The sequence below is a fragment of the Lepidochelys kempii genome, chromosome 17 (assembly GCF_965140285.1).
Source record: "Lepidochelys kempii isolate rLepKem1 chromosome 17, rLepKem1.hap1, whole genome shotgun sequence".
NCBI lineage: Eukaryota > Metazoa > Chordata > Testudines > Cheloniidae > Lepidochelys > Lepidochelys kempii.
Window position 1 is genome coordinate 23,513,315 of NC_136396.1, and position 20,977 is coordinate 23,534,291.

The 20,977-nt window shown below is 45.7% G+C and overlaps 1 protein-coding gene across 1 annotated transcript in view; it reads right to left on the reverse strand.

The window, feature by feature from the left end:
* The window catches only part of HSF5 (heat shock transcription factor 5), a 69,206-nt gene that overhangs the window by 7,660 nt on the left and 40,569 nt on the right, over positions 1 to 20,977 (reverse strand). The gene's annotated exons all lie outside the window — the stretch shown is intronic.

A 20,977-nucleotide genomic window follows, 5' to 3' on the forward strand; every position in this document is an offset into this window, starting at 1 on the left:
CCTTTGATTATCTTTGTTGCTCACCTCTGGATCCTTTCCAGTTTCTCTACATCCTTTCTATGTGTTGGTGAACAAAATTGGACACAATACTCCAGCTGAGGCCTAACCAACAATCAGTAGAATGGTACTGTCACCTCCCGTGACTTGAATGCTATGACTCCCTAAAAGTCTTAGTCAATGGCACATTATTGAGGGAGGTGATGAAAACTATGTGGGTTCAAGTCAAATGTTCAGGAGGATCTCTGTTAGCACATAGCAGGTATGTATACAGTCCAAAACCCACTTAGCGACTCTGAAGGCATTGGTTGTCCCGTTATCTATTCCGCAAAATAGAGCTAACAGTCTTGGTGAGGCTCTAAGTGATGTAGTCCAGTCCATGTAAACGGACACTGCTCTAAGCATACCTAGTGTGTGGAGTTTTACTTTGGCTATGGAAGAAAGAGGTTTGGGGGAAAAAACAGGAGGATGAATAGATTGGCTAATGTGAAAGTCTGAGACAACCCTGAGAAGGAACTCCATGTAGGTATGTCTACACTGCAATTATACACCTGTGGCTGGCTCTGGCTTGTGGGGCTCGGGCTAAGGGGCTGTTTAATTGCGGTGTAGACCTTTGGGCCTGGGCTGCAGCCCTAACTCTGGGACCCTCCCACTTCCCATCATCCTAGAGCCCAGGAGCCAGCCTGAGCCCAAATGTCTGCTGCTGAGCCCAAAGCAAACCCAATGGAGTCAGAAGTTGCCCCAGAGCCTGGTAAGTTTATGACTCCAATTTACAGTTTATTATTACAGTAATTGGAGGGATTTCTGCTCTAAGAAGCAACACAAAAGTTATGACAAGCCCTGGCTACTAGCACGTGTCTGCTAATGGTGGATTGTATCAGAGTGCCTTGATGTCCCGCACCCACCCCACCAGGTTTCCTGACCACATGGAGTTCAAAATGGCAACTGGAAATTTCAAACATTCATAACAGCTGTAAAAAGGCTTTTCACTGTGAAGTCACAGACGTTTGTTAGTCAGTCACTCATGTTTTCCTTTCAATAGTAAGGACTTGAAATGTGCCATTCTGTAACCATTCCTGTTTGGTCTATGGAGCTGCCTGGAAATGGTGAACTCACTGTGTGTGTTTGGGGAACAGTCTTCTATTTCCATATCTAGTCTATTTCAGTTACAGGTAGTCCATGCCACCTTGAGAGAAATGATTTTATGAACCACAGAATAAGCAGAATGTCAGTTTTTGCCTAGAACTAATCATTTTAATCTACCAAAAGCACATTAAACAACCATTCTAAACCTACCAAGAATGTAATTAAACCTTCTTTTTCCAGGGCCTCTGAAATCAGGGTATGGTTTCATAACCCAAGGCAAAAGGGAGTATGCGGGGTCCCTCAGAATAATGGTGGGGAAAGTAACTCCATTTATGCCAATGTCATTTAGTGGGAATAGTGTCCCAGCCTGTTTATGAATGTAGACTCCTAAGCAGCAAAAAACTCTGGCATTGTGAATTTTTCCAGTACAGCCCACGTTGACGCTTGTAAATTGGCCTCTGTGGTCTAAAAGGGGCCACATAACAATGAAGTAGTAACTTTTGTGGTTTATGTACTCATGTTCTCCTTGTGGAGGGAAAATTATGGCAAACAATTGCCCCAGAGCAGTTAGGAAACCCTATTCTCTCAGCCAGCAATTACCTCCGGAATATCTTTAATGCCCGCCACACACAGGGTAAACCACACACGTAATTGCTCCAGATACCTCCACCACCACCTTACTCACAGTTGACTTTCCAACCCTAAACTGGTTGGCAAGGGATCTGTAGCAGTTCGGGGTAGCCAGCTTCCAGACGGTTTTGGCAACATGCTTCTGGACCAGCAAGGGTGACCTCAGTTGTGTCTCTACACTGGAGAGTGGGAGCAAGCTGCTCACAAAGCTCCAGAAATGTAGCTTTCTTCACACGAAAGTTTTGGACTCACTGCTGATCAACCCAGGTCTACAGGACAATGTGACCCACCAGTCTGTGCTTCTACATAGGGGGCATCAGCAGCTATGCCAATTGTACTGAGCAGCATCTGCCAGTGCGAGTCTGCCAAGCGAGGGTACTCCTCCTCCTTCTCCATCAGGAAATCCATCAGGTATCTTGGGTGGGACAGAAAACACCACTGAAATATCCACCAGCACCTCACAGATGCTCTGCCAGTTTCCTGACACAGGAATGTAAGTGCAAGCAAGAGAAGTTCTTCAAATGGTGCCTCCATGTTGCTGGCTCCAGTAGCTGGGAGTGCACCAACCAAAACGACTGCTCGACAGGCTATATTGGCAGGCTGTTCAAACTTCCTGTAATCTGCAGGCTAGGCAGTAAAGAGCTCTCTCCCGCCGACAAACAGCAGCTACATTGTGCGCCTTTTAGCGGCATGGCTGTAGTGGCACAGACATGTCGCTAAAAGGCGCATAGCGTAGACAAAGCCTTAGTTTGTGACAAGTTGGAGCGTGAATCTAGCCTGACTGCACTAGCCTGCCATGGACTAACTGTCCATGTGCACCCTGCTGGTGCACCTATTAACAGTTTGTTAACATGCTTTGATCTAATTCCCTTTGAAATGGGACTTGATCGCAGTGCATTAACAAACCGTGTGTGTGTCAACAGGGGCCACACCGACAGATAGTCCCCAGCAAGCTGCTGGCAGAAGAGGTTCACACCCCAGCTTGCCTCTAAGATAAATGTTAATGTTGGCAAGCCCTGTGCATGCTGCTGCAACATCTGACTATGGCACTACTGCTTGCCATTTTAAGCCAGTGAGTCTTTCCTTACTAAGGCACCTTTTCTTCTGTGTGCATTACTATGTGGCATGGTTTCTAAAGCCCTCAACCAAATTCCTTGTTTGCCTATTAATCATCCCATGTAAGTGAAACTTTGCCTTAAAATACAGAGTGAGTGGGGAGTCTCTGGGTGGAGACAGTGGATCCCCATGAACCATCTGCAGTTGAAACAAACAGCCTCGTAGACTTTTGGAAAGGTTTGGTTCTGCTCAGATAAAAGGCTAATGCCCATCTGACAATTAACATATGGAAGGTAGCTTCCTGCCAAGTCTGATGTAGTTTTGAGGGGGAAAAATGGGATATGGATGGTTTCATTTATATGAAATTGAGAAGACACCTTGGGTCAGAACTTGGGATGTAGTCACAATAATACTTTGTCTTTTAAAACACTGTAAAAGGTGGGGGCGGGGAGAAATCTGCCACTAAAGCCTCCAATTCTCCAACCCTCCAAGCAGAAGTTATGGCAATCAAGAAAGCAGTTTCAATGGCTACGAGAAGCAGCAAACATGTAGCTAATGGTTCAAAGGGGTGTTTCATAAGGCAATTAAGAACGAGGTTCAAGTCCCATAGTGGAGCAGGTTCTCTAATCTGTGGAAAGAGGTTCATCAGTCCTTTCAGAAACCTTACGGTCCCGGGGTCAGAAAAAAAATGAAAAACCTTCTACCAGTGAGTGAAAGGTACAAAGCCACCAAGAGGAGCTTGAGAGAACTCTTACGGAGACCAGATCTTTTCAATTCCAACAGGTAGACTAAAACTGTGGGAAGATGAGAGTGAAAAGGAGAATCTTGATAATGGGAATACCAGTGGTGAAGTCTCTTCCATTTCTGAAGTATTTCATGTAAATGTCTTTCTACTATGTAACAATATTTGTTGCACCTCTGTTGAACAGGAAGTCTTTACACCCCCAAGAAGCATCAAGGAGTCACACCTGAAGTCACAAAATTTCTAATCCGGGATAAAGTAACAAACCAGTCTCCTGAGACAACAGGTAATGTCTCAGCAGTGGACAAGAAGTGAGTCAAATCAGGTCAGGATACCAAACTTGTTTTGGCCACATCAGTGCACTCACAATGACTATGGCTTTGTGCTTCTTTATCTTGCTCAAAACTTTGAAGAGCAACGGTGTTGGTGGATACTTGTAAAGTAGGCTCTTTGCCCAGGAAATAAGGAAAACATCTCCTAGTGAGTGAGGGCTCTAAACCCCCTCTGGAAACCCCCAAGGTAAGAATATGGTGTTGAGGACTCATAAGTCCCCATTTGTAATTACAGGAGAACTACCTGCTGAGATCATCGGTTGTGGTATTCTGTATAGCAGGGAGGTAAGAAACTGAGATCACTATTTGGTTGGCGAGGCACCAATTCCAGCAGTTTACTGCTCCAGTGCAAGTAAGAGGACACACACCCTGCCCCAACAATTCATGTAAAATATGCAGGCCACATGGCCTGTCATGATCTTGATGGATTTGACTTTGATCAGAGAAAGAAAGTGAATAACAAGCACTTCTCACTGCTCTCAACTCTAGAAGATTGATATGAAGAAGCCTTTCTTCGGATGACTATTTGTCCTGGATTGTGTCTGACCTCAGATGCACCCCCTAACCCAGGGGTCTCAAACACATGGTATGTAGGCCGCAGCCCATCAAGCTCCCTGGGCCCCGCCGGAGTTATTTCCTGCGGCCACCAAGCTCCCCTCACCCGCTGCCCCCACTCCCACACAAAGCGCTGCATCCCCGCTCCTCTGCCTACTTCCAGGTGCTTCCTGCCACCAAACAGCTGCTTGGCGGTGCTTAGCGCTTTCCAGGAGGGAAGGGGAAGGAGCGGGGAGCTGTGTTCTCAGGGGAGGAGGCGGAGAAGAGGCGGGACACGGGCGGGGATTTGGGGAACGGGTTGGAATAGGGACAGGGAGGGGGCAGAGTTGGGGTGGTGACTTTGGGGAAGGGGTTGGAATGGGGGTGGGGAAGGGGTGGGAAGAGGCAGGGCAGGGGCGGGGCCTCATGGAAGGGGTGCAGTGGGGGCAGTTGCACCTTTATATGAAAAGGTGTCAGTGATGTGGCCCTCAGGCCAATGTACTAGTTCTCATGTGGCCCTCATGGAGATTTGAGTTTGAGATCCCTGCCCTAACCCAAGAAGGATGGGTCTGATGGTGCGACAATGGTAGGAGGATCTTAAATTGCAGAAGTCCTGAAAAGATATGCTGTACTGGTGTCAAAGTGGATTTCTCAAGATTGAGTTGGAGGCCTAAACTGTGGAATAGTGACCTTGTCACTTGTACTGCTGAAAATACCTCTTGATAAGAGGGACTTCTGAGCAACCAATTGTCAAGATAAGGGATGACGATTATCCCCATAAGACATAGGTGGGTAGCTACAATTACCATGATCTTTGAGAATACCTTTGGGGCAAAGGTGAGGCCAAAGGGGATGGTGCAATACTGGTAGTGGTCACAGTTGACTACAAAGTAAAGAAATCTCTTATGAGAGGGATGAATCATGACTGAAAATAAACATCTTGAAGGTTGAGAGCCACAAACTAATCCCCAGAATCTATGGAGGAAATTATAGCTGCAAGAGTCCCCATCCTGAATTTCAGCTGTTTTACATATTTGTTCAGACATCTGAGATCTAATATTGGCCTCCATCCCCTGTTCTTTTTGGAAACCAGAAAGTAGTTGGAGTAAAACCCCTTTTCCCCTGAGCTGTACTGGAATGGGTTCTGTAGCTCCTAAGTGTAGAAGAGAGGCAACCTCCTGTCTAAGCAATCGATCATGAGATGAGTCCCTGAAAAGGGATGGAGAAGCAGTGGTAAGAGGAAGGGATGGAGGTGAAGGGGATGGAGTAACTGGACCTTATGACAAAACCCACTTGCTGGATGCTATGGCCTGACATACAGGTTGAAATTGGGAGACATGGTATCCAAAGGGGGGGTGGTGGTGAGAGAGGATGGAATAGAGCAGTTATCCCTGTGGAGTGGGTGGGTCAGTCTCTCAACCAAGACATCAAAATTGGATGGCTAGGATGAAGTGGCTGTGACGGTAGCTGGCTTCTTGGAATACCTTGGTCTCTTGGCTGGAGGTTCAGGAGGTCTACAGAAAGTAGAAAAGTGAGCTGGGAGAGATCTCTGAGCTGTTTGACATCTGCTAAATTTTCTTTTATTCACAGGTGTATAGATCCCAAGGTATCTATGTGTTGCCCTCAAATCCTTCAAAGTGTGATGGGAATTGTCAGTAGAATTCAAAAATAAAACTTGTGACTGTCAAAAGAAAAGTCCTCTACAATAGTACCTCCTAAGGAATCTGGACAGCTGGAGCCAAGATGGTCATCACACCATGACTGCAGTAGAAATGGACTGGGATGCAGTCTTAGCTGAGTCTAAGGAGCCCTGTAAAGAAGTCTTGGCCAAGAGCTGACCTTCATTTATGATGGCCTTCACAGTGCTCCTGTGGCAAGTACCTTTTGTATCCAAAAAGATCAAGATGCTTCTGGTCCTTGGTATACAGTATCTTTGGTGTTGTACTGCCTCCCATGTTTATTAACTGCAGAACCAAGGAATTCTATTTAAGGTGTGAGAATAAAAATTCCGACTCCTTGACCAGGACATAGTATTTCTGTCGGCACACTTGCATGTAGAGAGTGCTGTTGCAGAAGTTTGCCAGATCATCTTGGCTGGCTCTAAAAGTGCCTCACTAATTGGAAGTGTCGTACATCTTGAAGCTGAGGCATGTAAAATCTCCAGGAGTTTATGATGGGAGTCCTGGATTTCCTCAAAAGGAATATGAAGTGTATCCATCACTCGCTTCATCAGCTCATGGAACTATCAAAAGTCATCCACCACGGAAGGTGGCGGAGGCATTACAGCCTCATCTGGTGATGATAATGAAATATTTGTGAGAGGTGTTACTTTCCTTGTCAGTCCTTGCCTTCTGTTCTTTTAAGGTCTACTACAGCGGTTCTGGTTAGTGAGGAGCGGGCGAGGGCACAGGAGAATGAGACTGCCATGCTCCCTATGAGAGGGACTCAGGGCCCTTAAAAATTGTTGGTGGTATAGGGCCCATGGATCGCAGTGAGACCATTGAGGAGGACCATAGGGCATAGGAGATACTACCATTGGTCATCTCAGCTGTTCGAAGGTGGAGGTCACCTATCCTCCCTTCTCTCTGTGTGCGGAGGAGAGTAATGTATCTTTGAATAAATAAGACTCTTGAACAGAAAGCTATGAATCCGAATCAGAGTCCTCTTCCACATAGATGATACGTATTCTCCCTGGATGGCGGAAGTCAGAAAAGTAGAGGGTCTCAATGAAAAACAAGTAATTGTTGACCCAGAAGATACTGGTACCGAGAAGTGCACAGTATAAGTAGGCAGTAGAGACTTTGGTTCATTGGAGACGAAGTCCATTGAGTATCTGAATTCCTGTGGTACCAGGGTTATGTTGGAAGTCAGTATTGATACTGAGGTAGATACCTGTCTAGTCTGAATTCAGGGATGAACATGCCCAAGCACAGACTCAGATGTAATAACCCCAAGAGTACCAAAGAGTCTGATGGCACTGATCTCCTGTTTGCATGGACATGACCAATGGAAGTAGGAGGATGACTTTGGTGTCAGGTCCTCCTTGGTAGAAGCATGACTCTTAGAAGCAGACTTAGACATATTCTCAGTACCAGAAACACTCAGAGCTTCAATAGCACTCCTCTTGGGGTCTCTGGTGACCAAGGCTTCTTTGAAGGAGATCTAACACTCCTGCTCCCCTTGGTTGGTTATCCATCAATTTATAATGTGAGGCTCTCGGTACTGTTAGCATGGATGGATGCAGGTGCCTCAGCCCCCATGGGTTTTAGTGACTGGTATCTTGAGGTGGCCAGAGTAGCAGCTGTCTTCTCCCTTGCAGGTCTCAGTGACTGAGATCCTAAGATAGAAAGGATAGCAGAAAACTCCTTGAAGCTCTCAGTGACCAGGATCCTAAGGTAGACAGGGCACCACATACAGGGGTGTCCTCAGAGAGTGTTGGTCTGAAGCCAGTTTTAAGGCTCTCTCTAATCTCCCTGTTCATTTGAAATCTGGATTTTGTAAGAAGTACAGATCTTCCACTTTGAGAGAATATGGGTATCCCCCAAACACTTCAGACACAGAGCGCCTGTCATTAACTGGGATCGCCTCCCATCAGGAAAGACAATATTTAAAGACTGGGGATCATGGCATAACCCAGAAAATATGACCCTGTAACTGGGGAAACACAAAGTACAAGGAAACAGACACAAACACCCAAAAAAAACCTAACTAACCTAACACTTTATAGCTAGGCCTGGCCTGAGCAATTAAACACATAGGAGAGGCCTCATTCTTTGGAAGACAGGATAGGGAGGTAAATGAATCTTCAGGCTGAAAGCAGGACGTTTGTGCTAAATAAAGTAAGTAAATAGGTCAGTAGGCTAAACAGACAGAATATCTGAACCATCTAAAATAAGAGGGAGAACACCAAGGGAATCATTTATTATCAACAAGATAACAATGGACAAGATAGGTTAGAAATCTAGAGATGAGGTAAAGAGTACATCGAGCGTGGACAATGTTTGGACGGAGCATAGAATCATAGAACCATAGAATATCAGGGTTGGAAGGGACCCCAGAAGGTCATCTAGTCCAACCCCCTGCTCCAAGCAGGACCAATTCCCAGTTAAATCATCCCAGCCAGGGCTTTGTCAAGCCTGACCTTAAAAACCTTTAAGGAAGGAGATTCTACCACCTCCCTAGGTAACGCATTCCAGTGTTTCACCACCCTCTTAGTGAAAAAGTTTTTCCTAATATCCAATCTAAACCTCCCCCACTGCAACTTGCAATGTTGCACAGGGATTGGTTCCTGCAAAATAACCAATCCAATCCAAAAATGTGTGATTCAATGCACAGTAAATGCAAAGAGATGTGTCATGTATATAAAGGGAGAGGGTTTGTGTGTAACTTTAGAGCTGTGAGGTACCCTGCATCCACACCTCCAACATTTGAGTCTAATCAACTAAGTATAGCATTGCTGTATGCCAAATAGAGATACGTGAGTGTTAAAGTCTGGAGTTGAACGGATTTCTGGGGAAGCGTAGTGGAAAGAAGTCTCAGAGGGAATCCCAACACACTAAAGCACTCTGTAGAAGCAGACACGTTTGACGCTCTGTCTCAGGCCGAAGAGAAGGAACTGAGAGCTGTTCATCTCTGCAGTCTATACATCCTTGCTATTGGGCACGAGATGTGTAGAGCACATGTATGGGCCAAATGGGTTGTATTACCAAAAAAATTCCGATCACAGGCACAGAACAATAGGACAGGGGTACATGCACACCTGAAGAGGAGCACCCACAGGGAAGAAGAATCAGAAATTACAAGCAAATGTTTGAGTCCCAATTGCAAGGACATTTGACCGTCTCAGATTGTCTTTGGACAATGGGTTCATCGAACTCCTGCAAAAGCTGATTACTGCAGATGATACCTATAGCTGAGTATCAGCCAACAGTGTGTTACCATTCCCAAGTACAGTTTCAAGGGCATACCATGATTTAGCTGAATAGGAAAGAACAAATTTATCAGATGACATACTGAAAAATGTGATTGTGGTGGGTATCATGACAACTGATATGTGAGAGGCAAGTGGGAGAGGTAATATCTTTTATTGGATCAACTTTTGTTGGTGGAAGAGACAAGCTTTCGAGCTTCACAGAGCTCTTCTTCAGGTCTGGAAAAGGTAACCATAATATCACAGCTAATCTGTGGGACAGACTGTTAAGAATACAGCATTAACACGTTGCAAGAAACCATTTAAAATGAAGTGGGTAATTAACACCTCTGCAGTCATAGCACAAAGGAGGGTTACTGGGTTACTAACTGTAATGAGCCATAAAGCCAGTGCCTTTGTTGAAAAAAACGGTTACCTACCTTTTCATAACTGTTGTTCTTTGAGATGTGTTGCTCATGTCCATTCCATTCTAGGTGTTTGTGCACCCACATGCAGTCGGAGATTTTTGCCTTAGTGGTATCTGTAGGGTCTCCAACAAAGAAGACAGAACAATGGACTGTAAGAACGCTCTTGCGATGCAAGACAAGGCTCTCCAACCAACCATCACGGGCGGTAAGAAGGAACTGAGATGGAGTAGGGTCGGCAGCACTTAATATACCAATGCACGAGCCCGGCACTCCATGGGCACTACAGCCGACACCACGGATACTGCTAAGACAAAAATCTCTGACAACTGTGCATGTGGGGTGCACACACCTAGAATGGAATCAACATGAACAATCACTCATGAAGAAGAACCATGATTTTTGTCATCCAGCAGAGTTTTGAACGTAAGTTTCCAGGCTCATCTTTTGAAGGTGTTGTGCAGGTTTCCTTGGAGAATGAGGACTGATAGATCAGATATGGCATGATTGCTTCATGAAAACTGTTTGCCACTGTGTGACAGAGTGTTTTTGTCTTTCATCATTTTTTGGTGAGTTCAAGAGCATAGTGGTTGTCTGGTTTCACCCACACAGCTGTTACTGGGGCATCTGATACGCTGGAAGAGGTACACCACATGTTGTGATATGCATATATAGGACCCATGTATCTTGAAAGATGTGTTGAGTGGGGTATTGATCATCACAGCACTTGAGATACGCCTGCCATACCAGACTTTACACTTAAAGCAAGAGTTCAGCTACTGCTGTTTCCTTTAGAACAGAGGTCCCCAGTCTGAGTGATGTGCCCCCACAGGAAAGGAATGCTCCGGGGAGAGGGGGGGCATGGTTGGGGCCTGGGCCCAGTGGGGGCGGGGAGGGAGCACCACCCAACTCCACTCCTGCCTCCAGCCCCAGATGCTGGCCCCGCACCCAGGTTCCCAGTTGCTGGCCCCACTCCTGGGGCTCCGCTTCCGGCCACAGCTGGCAGCCCTGCGCCCAGGGTCTGGCTGCCGGCCTCAGTCCCTGGTGGAAGCTATGCTCCCACCCCTGCCTCAAGCTATGGCACCAGAGTTGGCCCCCTTACCCCTGTCCATGTCCCCCTTCCCAGAGCCATGGCCTAGCTCCTGCCCCTGGGGGGCGGGGGCAAGGTAAAAGGTTTGGGGACCACATCTTTAGAAGAAAAAAAAAGGGAAAACATTAGGTGTGAACTTTTAAAGCGGCTGGTGAAAACACTTGGATTTCATCCAACTAATTTATATACAGTAACGTGAGTGACAGATCACAGAGCTAATATAGTGCTTTCTCTAAGACCATACAGATGCCTAAATTGTTGAAATCATGGTGGAATTCCTATCCAATTTCTATCCCGCCATCAACCTCAGCCTGGACCAGTCCACACAAGAGATCCACTTCCTGAACACTACGGTGCTAATAAACGATGGTCACATAAACACCACCCTATACCGGAAACCTACTGACCGCTATTCCCACCTACATGCCTCCAGCTTTCACCCTGACCACACCACACAATCCAGCATCTATAGCCAAGCTCTACGATACAACCGCATTTGCTCCAACCCCTCAGACAGAGACAAATGCCTACAAGATCTCTGTCAAGCATTCTTACAACTACAATACCCACCTGCTGAAGTGAAGAAACAAACTGACAAAGCCAGAGGAGTACCCAGAAGTCACCTACCACAGGACAGGCCCAACAAAGATAATAATAGAACGCCACTAGCCATCACCTTCAGCCCTCAACTAAAACCTCTCCAACGCATCATCAAGGATCTACAACCTATCCTGAAGGACGACCCATCACTCTCACAAATCTTGGGGGACAGGCCAGTCCTTGTTTACAGACAGCCCCCCAGCCTGAAGCAAATACTCACCAGCAACCACATACCACGCAACAAAAACACTAACCCAGGAACCTATCCTTGCAACAAAGCCCGTTGCCAACTGTGCCCACATATCTATTCAGGGGACACCATCATAGGGCCTAATCACATCAGCCATGCTATCAGAGGCTCGTTCACCTGCACATCTACCAATGTGATATATGCCATCATGTGCCAGCAATGCCCCTCTGCCATGTACATTGGTCAAACTGGACAGTCTCTACGTAAAAGAATAAATGGACACAAATCAGATGTCAAGAATTATAACATTCATAAACCAGTCGGAGAACACTTCAATCTCTCTGGTCACTCGATTAAGGACCTAGAGGTCGCAATATTACAACAAAAAGACTTCAAAAACAGACTCCAACGAGAGACTGCTGAATTGGAATTAATTTGCAAACTGGATACAATTAACTTAGGCTTGAATAGAGACTGGGAGTGGATGTGTCATTACACAAAGTAAAACTATTTCCCCATGTTTATTCCCCCCTCCCCCCTGCTCTCCTGCTGGTAATAGCTCATCTTAAGTGATCACTCTCCTTACAATGTGTATAACAACACCCATTTTTTCATGTTGTGTGTGTACATTAATCTCCTCTCTGTATTTTCCACTGAATGCATCCGATGAAGTGAGCTGTAGCTCACAAAAGCTTATGCTCAAATAAATTGGTTAGTCTCTAAGGTGCCACTAGTACTCCTTTTCTTTTTGCGAATACAGACTAACACGGCTGCTACTCTGAAATCTGGCATCACAGCACTGTTGTCTAAAACTGTGATTCAAATGACAGAAACAAGTTTCAGCATGGTGTATCTGACACTAAATTCAATTCAGGAGATTTACCATGAGCTGCAAGAGAATCTAAAAGAGCGAGGGGAAAGCTAAAGGTTGGAAAAGGGGAAGTGGTGTCATTCCTCTGACCATTTTATGAAGCTCAGAGGGAACTGGAAGGAGACAAGTATTCTACACTGAACTCAGTAATGCTTTGGTTTGAGAAACTTAAATGACATTGTCAGCCTCTTTCTTAGGATACGTCAGGCAACGTCACCGCAAGTGGCTTGTAAAAATAAATAGAAATACATGACCTACACAAGACAGAAGTATTTCCCTGGCCTAAATTTAATCAGAGTCAAATGCTGTCTGACCATGAACATGAAAAAGGTTAATTCCAAAGTGTGCAGGCTAATTAAAAACTTGAAAGGAGATGGAACAGACCTTGTAAAACAATGCAACATTACTGATAATCTACCAACAGCTGATGAAAAAGCACTGTCTGACTTTGGAGAACGGGAGAATCTACATGATGATGAAGTGCAGCAGTATACAACATAAAAGGCCATAATGGAACATGAACAGGATGTGTTGAACTACTGGAAGGAACACAGTGTTGTGTACCCCAAATTGATCATGTTGGCTAGAAATATTCTACATATTCCAGCCAGCAGTAGCAGCAGGAAAAGGAACTTCACTGTAGATAGAAAGATGACTGATCGGCAGAGGACTATCCTCAAGCGATCAGCCATTGACTATTTTCTTAAATGACATTTTATAAACAAGCTTTTTCCATTAATTATTTTGCCTTGTTTTCTGTTCGGAGGAATTTAATAACTTTACCTATCCAGTCTAACTTGCCCAAAGCCAAGATTATATTTATCATACATCAGTAAAGACCTTTGGGATTACTTAATTACTGAAAGTAGATGGACACAGTATAACTCCTAGTTTATGGCAAAAAATGGTATTTAAAAGCCACAGATGGGATATGTTTTTACTGAACATTAACTTTGTTCTTTGAATGTTACATGAATCTCAAAATTTTAATAAATACCAAGAGTCTTCAGTGACAAGGTAAAACCTTTTACTGGATCAACTTCTGTTGGTGAGAGAGACAAGCTTTCGAGCTACAGGGAGTTATTCCTCAGCTCTGTGTAGCTCAAAAACTTGTCTCTCTCACCATCAGAAGTTGGTCCAATAAGAGATATTACCTCACGCACCTTGTCTCTCCAATGACAATGACCTTGTCTCCTGGGACCGACATGACAACAACATTGTATATAAGACTCTTCAGTTTCTTTTTTTTTAATCTCAGAAAATATAAAGATGAAGAAACATCTTCCTGAGATGATTAAGAGCAGGATATATTTGTGCTTTCTTTTGGCTTTGCTTTTATCTGTACTGCTTCCCCCACCTCCATAAAAGGCTGTTCCTAAAGGCTAAGAATTTTGCTCATTAGTGCTAAGACATGTCTTAGAGAAGGACTTTCTTTTTGGAGTTGGAAACCAAGAGGACAATATCATCATATGATTTGTAACCCCTTAATGACATCGCAGCTAACAAGGGTGCCACCCTGTAATTATAATCTCATTCTAGCTATAAGTGTGTTGCACTTCTCCGTTAATGTCAACACAGAATGTACTTTAGTGATCATAGAATCATAAAATAACAGAGTTGGAAGGGACCTCTGGAGGCCACCTAGTCCAATTCCCTGCCCAGAGCAGGACCAATCCCAACTAAATCATCCCAGCCAGGGCTTTGTCAAGCTTGACCTTAAAAACTTCCAAGGAAGGGGATTCCACCACCTCCGTAGGTAACGCATTCCAGTGTTTCACCACCCTCATAGTGAAAAAGTTTTTCCTAATATCCAACCTAAATCTCCCCCACTGCAACTTCAGACCATTACTCCTTGTCCTGTCATCTGCTATCACTGAGAATACTCTAGATCCATCCTCTTTGGATCAACCTTTCAGGCAGTTAAAAGCAGCTATCAAATCCCCCCTCATTCTTCTCTTCCGTGGACTAAACAATCCCAGTTCCCTCAGCCTCTCCTCATAAGTCATGTGTTCCAGACCCCTAATCATTTTTGTTGCCCTTCACTGGACTCTCTCCAATTTCTCCACATCCTTCTTGTAGTGTGGGGCCCAAAACTGGACACAGTACTCCAGATGAGGCCTCACCAATGTCGAATAGAGGGGAACGATCACGTCCCTCGATCGGCTGGCAATGCCCCTACTTATACACCCCAAAATGCAATTGGCCTTCTTGGCAACAACGGCACACTGTTGACTCATATCCAGCTTCTCGTCCACTGTCACCCCTAGGTCCGTCTCTGCAGAACTGCTGCCTAGCCATTCGGTCCCTACTCTGTAGCGGTGCATTGGATTCTTCCGTCCTAAGTGCAGGACTCTGCACTTGTCCTTGTTGACCCTCATCAGATTTCTTTTGGTCCAATCCTCCAATTTGTCTAGGTCCCTCTGTATCCTATCCCTCCCCTCCAGCGTATCTACCACTCCTCCCAGTTTAGTATCATCCGCAAACTTGCTGAGGGTGCAATCCACACCATCCTCCAGATCATTAATGAAGATATTGAACAAAACCGGCCCCAGGACTCACTCTTGGGGCATTCCGCTAGATACCGGCTGCCAACTAGACATGGAGCCATTGATCGCTACCCGTTGAGCCCAACAATCTAGCCAATTTTCTACCCACCTTGTAGTGCATCCATCCAGCCCATGCTTCTTTAACTTGCTGACAAGAATACTGTGGGAGACCGTGTCAAAAGCTTTGCTAAAGTCAAGGAACAACACGTCCACTGCTTTCCCTTCATCCACAGAACCAGTTATCTCATCATAGAAGGCAATTAGATTAGTCAGGCATTACTTGCCCTTGGTTAATCCATGCTGACTGTTCCTGATCACTTTCCTCTCCTCTAAGTGCTTCAGAATTGATTCCTTGAGGACATGCTCCATGATTTTTCCGGGGACTGAGGTGAGGCTGACCGGCCTCTAGTTCCCAGGATCCTCCTTCTTCCCTTTTTTAAAGACTGGCATTACATTAGCCTTTTTCCAGTCTTCCGGGACCTCCCCCGATCGCCATGAGTTTTCAAAGATAATGGCCAATGGCTCTGTAATCACATCCGCCAATTCCTTTAGCACTCTCAGATGCAACGCATCCAGCCCCATGGACTTGTGCACGTCCAGTTTTTCTAAATAGTCCCGAACACTTCTGCCTTCACAGAGGGCTGGCCACCTCCTCCCCATGCTGTGCTGCCCAGTGCAGTAGTCTGGGAGCTGACCTTGTTCGTGAAGACAGAGGCAAAAAAGGCATTGAGTACATTAGCTTTTTCCACATCCTCTGTCACTAGGTTACCTCCCTCATTCAGTAAGGGACCCACACTTTTCTTGGCTTTCTTCTTATTGCTAACATACCTGAAGAAACCCTTCTTGTTACTTTTAACATCCCTCGCTAGCTGCAACTCCAGGTGTGATTTAGCCTTCCTGATTTCATTCCTACATGCCTGAGCAATATTTATATACTCATCCCTGGTCATTTGTCCAATCTTCCACTTCTTGTAAGCTTCTTTTTTGTGTTTAAGATCAGCAAGGATTTCACTTTGAAGCCAAGCTGGTCGCCTGCCATATTTACTATTCTATCGGGATGGTTTGTCCCTGTAACCTCAATAAGGATTCTTTAAAATACAGCCAGCTCTCCTGGACTCCTTTTCCCCTCATGTTATTCTCCCAGAGGATCTTGCCCATCTTTTCCCTGAGGGAGTCAAAGTCTGCTTTTCTGAAGTCCAGGGTCCGTATTCTGCTGCTTTCCTTTCTTCCTTGTGTCAGGATCCTGAACTTGACCATCTCATGGTCACTGCCTCCCAGGTTCCCATCCACTTGTGCTTCCCCTACTAATTCTTCCCGGTTTGTGAGCAGCAGGTCAAGAAGAGCTCCGCCCGTTGTTGGTTCCTCCAGCACTTGCACCAGGAAATTGTCCCCTACAGCTTCCAAAAATTTCCTGGATTGTCTGTGCACCGCTGTATTGCTCTCCCAGCAGATATCAGGATGATTGAAGTCGCCCATGAGAACCAGGGCGTGCGATCCTGTAGCTTCTGTGACTTGCCGGAAGAAAGCCTCGTCCACCTCATCCCCCTGGTCCGGTGCTCTATAGCAGACTCCCACTATGACATCACCCTTGTTGCTCACGCTTCTAAACTTAATCCAGAGACTCTCACGTTTTTCTGCAGTTTCATACTTGAGCTCTGAGCAGTCATACTGCTCCCTTACATACAGTGCAACTCCCTCACCTTTTCTGGCCTCCCTGTCCTTCCTGAACAGTTTATACCCATCCATGACAGTACTCCAGTCATGCGAATTATCCCACCAAGTCTCTGTTATTCCAATCACATCATAATTCCCTGACTTTGCCAGGACTTCCAGTTCTCCCTGCTTGTTTCCCAGGCTTTGTGCATTTGTATATAGGCACTTGAGATAACCCGCTGATCTCCCCTCGTTCTCAGTATGAGGCAGGAGCCCTCCCCTCTCACACGCTCCTGCTCGTGCTTCCTCCCGGTATCCCGCTTCCCCACCTACCTCAGGCTTTGGTCTCCTTCCCCTGGTGAACCTAGTTTAAAGCCCTCCTCACTAGGTTAGCTAGCCTGCTTGCAAAGATGCTCTTCCCTCTCTTCATTAAGTGGAGCCCGTCTCTGCCTAGCACTCCTCCTTCTTGGAACACCATCCCATGGTCGAAGAATCCAAAGCCTTCTCTCCGACACCACCTGCGTAGCCATTCATTGACTTCCACGATTCGACGATCCCTACCCCGGCCTTTTCCTTCCACGGGGAGGATGGACGAGAACACCACTTGCGCCTCATACTCCTTTATCCTCCTTCCCAGAGCCACGTAGTCTGCAGTGATCCGCTCAAGGTCATGTCTACAAGAATGTTAGTTTGCTACAAGCTGAGGTGTGAATCTACCTCACACTAGCGTGCCATGGAATAACTGTTCACATGGGCACTGCTGATGTGCATTAAGTTAGTTAATATGCTTTGAACTAGTCTTCTTTGATATAAAATGGACCTATATCAAAAAGCGTAAAACTGTAAATGTGACTTCTGCAGGGCGCACACAGCCAGTCAGTCTGTGGTAGGCTAGTGGAGGGTAGTTCCACACCACAGCTTGCTGCAAACTAACTGTGTAGATATGCCTTTAGTTTGAAGCATGTATTTTGGGATTATTATATTTGAGAAGGTTTTTGGATTGGGTGTTGGGCTCAGGTTGAGTTTGGGATTAGCTGTGGTCTAATCAGATTCAGGTCAGGCTGTTAGATTAGGTTCGAGCAGATCTCCACCCTGATGAGCATGGGTATCAGCAGAAAAGCTTACATAAGACCTACCTAAACTTAAGAGATAAGGAAGAAGTATGTGACGGAACCCAGTCTCCTGCCTCCTCTGAAACAGAATTTCTTAAACTTCAAAGAAGCTTGTAGCCTGTTGCAAATAGATCTGTCATCAGATATCCCCAACTGAAGAAGATGCTGTGGAGGACCAAGGACTTAGAATCATAGAATATTAGGGTTGGAAGAGACCTCAGGAGGTCATCTAGTCCAATTCCTTGTTCCAAGTGGGACCAACACCAACTAAATAATCCCAGCCAAAGCTTGGTCAAGCCAGGTCTTAAAAACCCTAAGAATGGAGATTCCACCACCTCCCTAGGTAACCCATTCCAGTACTTCACCACCCTCCTAGTGAAGAGACTTATCATAGAATCATAGAATATCAGGGTTGGAAGGGACCTCAGGAGGTCATCTAGTCCAACCCCCTGCTCAAAGCAGGACCAATCCCCAATTTTTGCCCGAGATCGCTAAATGGCCCCCTCAAGGATTGAACTCACAACCCTGGATTTAGCAGGCCAGTGCTCAAACCACTGAGCTGGGCATGTAGGAACAGCTAGAATTTAGGTGTTTAATTAAGTGTTTCCATTCTAAAATGCCATTTTGAGTGGGTTTAAACTATCAAAAATCTCACTTTTGGAGCTGAAATTTTCCAGGTTTACTTTTTGCCTGAGAGAGCATATCTGAAAATGTTGAGCAAGAACAGTTCAGCCATTTAAAAATATACATAGAGTGAAAAGAATAGTTTTGTCATTTGTCACGAATCCACACAATTTGTGCTATGTCCTAGCTTTTAAGTAGTCTCTCGGAAGAACCACATCATACAGGCAGACCCAAAATAAATCCCACTCTTCCTTCAGGGTAGGCCCTGCAGACTTACTGCCTGCTAGTCTGAGGCCAGGTCTACACTATAAAGCTTACATTGGTATAAATATGTTGTGCAAAAGTGTGGAAAATCTAGACTCCTGAGCGACATAGTTATACCGACTGTGAGGGAGCAGAGAAACTGCCACCTGGCACAGCAGGGGTTAAAGAAAACCTTTGGGTTCAGCTAGTCTTGTTCCACTATACCTGCAGGTAATGCCAAGCCTGGGTGGGGGGAAAAAGAAGGGAGCCTGGCTCTGTTGGGGGCTGACTTGTGAGGAGGCAGGAGCTGTCTGTTTGCCTGACCAAAGAGACCGATGAAGCAATCTGCCAGCCGGCACAACCACTGGAGGCAAGTAAGCCTTCCCCTGCCAAGGGGAGCCTACAGATAAGCCCCAAATGCAGGGACACTGGACTAGCAGGGCCACGTCCAAAACTAAAGAGACTTTAGTAGAAAATAGACCAGGGAAACTGATCTTGACCAGCCCCTCCCCGCTGGGAGAGAGACTCATCTCCCCTGTTTAGGGGTTGAACTACACAAGGCCCTGGGCTGGGACCCAGTAGAGAGGGAGAGTCCGGGTCCTCCCACCACCCCATTTGACTAATGATCTAGTCAGTAGGCCACCTGACCACCAAAGGCCCTATCACACCAACCTAACCCCCCGTGTAGACAGCACTATGTTTATGGGAGGGCTTCTCCCATTAACATGTCTACCATCTCTCATGGAGGTGAAATGCTACAGCAATGCAGATGCACCGGTGCAGATATGCCACTTCAGTGTTTACATGTAGACCTGCCCTGAGCCTGTGGGCTCCAGCGCTCCTGTTTCACATCATGAACTCTGCCCAGTGAGTCCAATTGAATTGGACTCTTGGTAAAGACTTGGCCACTCTTTAGGGACTAACAACAGAAAAAAACCCTTGGTGAAGTCTGAAGAACTGAGACTTACTCCTCTCAGAGCCCCTGCTGGGATTATAGGGGGGTGATCTCTGGTAAGGTTATTAGCATGCATGTAGGTTCTTTTATTCTTTTATTGCTTTTAAATGTTTTTTCTGTAATGCTTTCACTTTAAGAATAAATGTGCTTGTTTAGAAACAGCTGTGTGGTAACTTATAACTGCTGGCTATCATGCTGTTCATAGCCTTTGAAGAGAAAGCAAAGTGCAGATAGTTTTCTGTTAAGGTAGTTTGGTTTACTGGGGAAACCACAGTGTAGGCAAGGAAATGTGTATCTAGAAAAGCCCCAGTCAGGAGGGAGAGCGATGCGGGTCTCTACCCATAAGAGGTGACTGCTGAGAAGGCAGGAGCCTAGAGCAGGTGCCTGTGGTATACTATAAGGGGAATATACAGGTGCAGTTGTATAAGGACAACCCGGGGAATTACAGACCAGTCAGTTTAATTTCAGTACCCGGAAAGATAATGGAGCAAATAATTAAGCAATCAATTTGCAGACACGTAGGGTTTGTCTACACTGGCACTTTACAGTCCTGCAACTTTCTCGCTCAGGGGTGTGAAAAAACACACCCCCCCCCAGCGCTGCAAGTTTCAGCGCTGTAAAGTGCCAGTGTAGACAGTGCACCAGCGCTGGGAGCCGCGATCCCAGGGCTGGTAGCTATTCCCCTCATGGACGTGGGCTTTTTATAGCGCTGGTAGAGAGCTCTCCCAGCACTATGCCACAACTACACAAGCCATGTTAAAGTGCTGCCACGGCAGTGCTTTAATGTTGCTACTGAAGACATGCCCTTAGAAGATAATAAGGTGATAAGTAACAGCATGGATCTGTCAAGAACAAATCATGTAAAATCAACCTAATAGCTTTCTTTGACACAGTAACAAGCTTTGTGGAGGGGGAGGGAAGCGGTAGATGTGGTATATTTAGACTTTAGTAAGGCTTTTGCTACTGTCAAGCATGATCAAACTAGAGAAATACAATCTAGATAGAGCTAATATAAGATGGGTGCATAACTGGTTGGAAAACTGTACCCAGAGAGTAGTTATCAATGGTTCACAGTCAAGCTGGAAGGGCATATCGAGCGGGGTCCTGCAGGGATCGGTTTTGGGCCAGGTTCTGTTCAATATCTTCATCAAAGATTTAGATAATGGCACAGAGAGTGCACTTACAAAGTTTGCCCAGGATATCAAGCTCAGAGGGGTTGCAAGTGCCTTGGAGCATAGGATTAAAATTCAAAATGATCGGGACAAACTGGAGAAATGGGGTCTGAAGTAAATAGAGTCATAGAATCATAGAATATCAGGGTTGGAAGGGACCCCACAAGGTCATCTAGTCCAACCCCCTGCTCCAAGCAGGACCAATTCCCA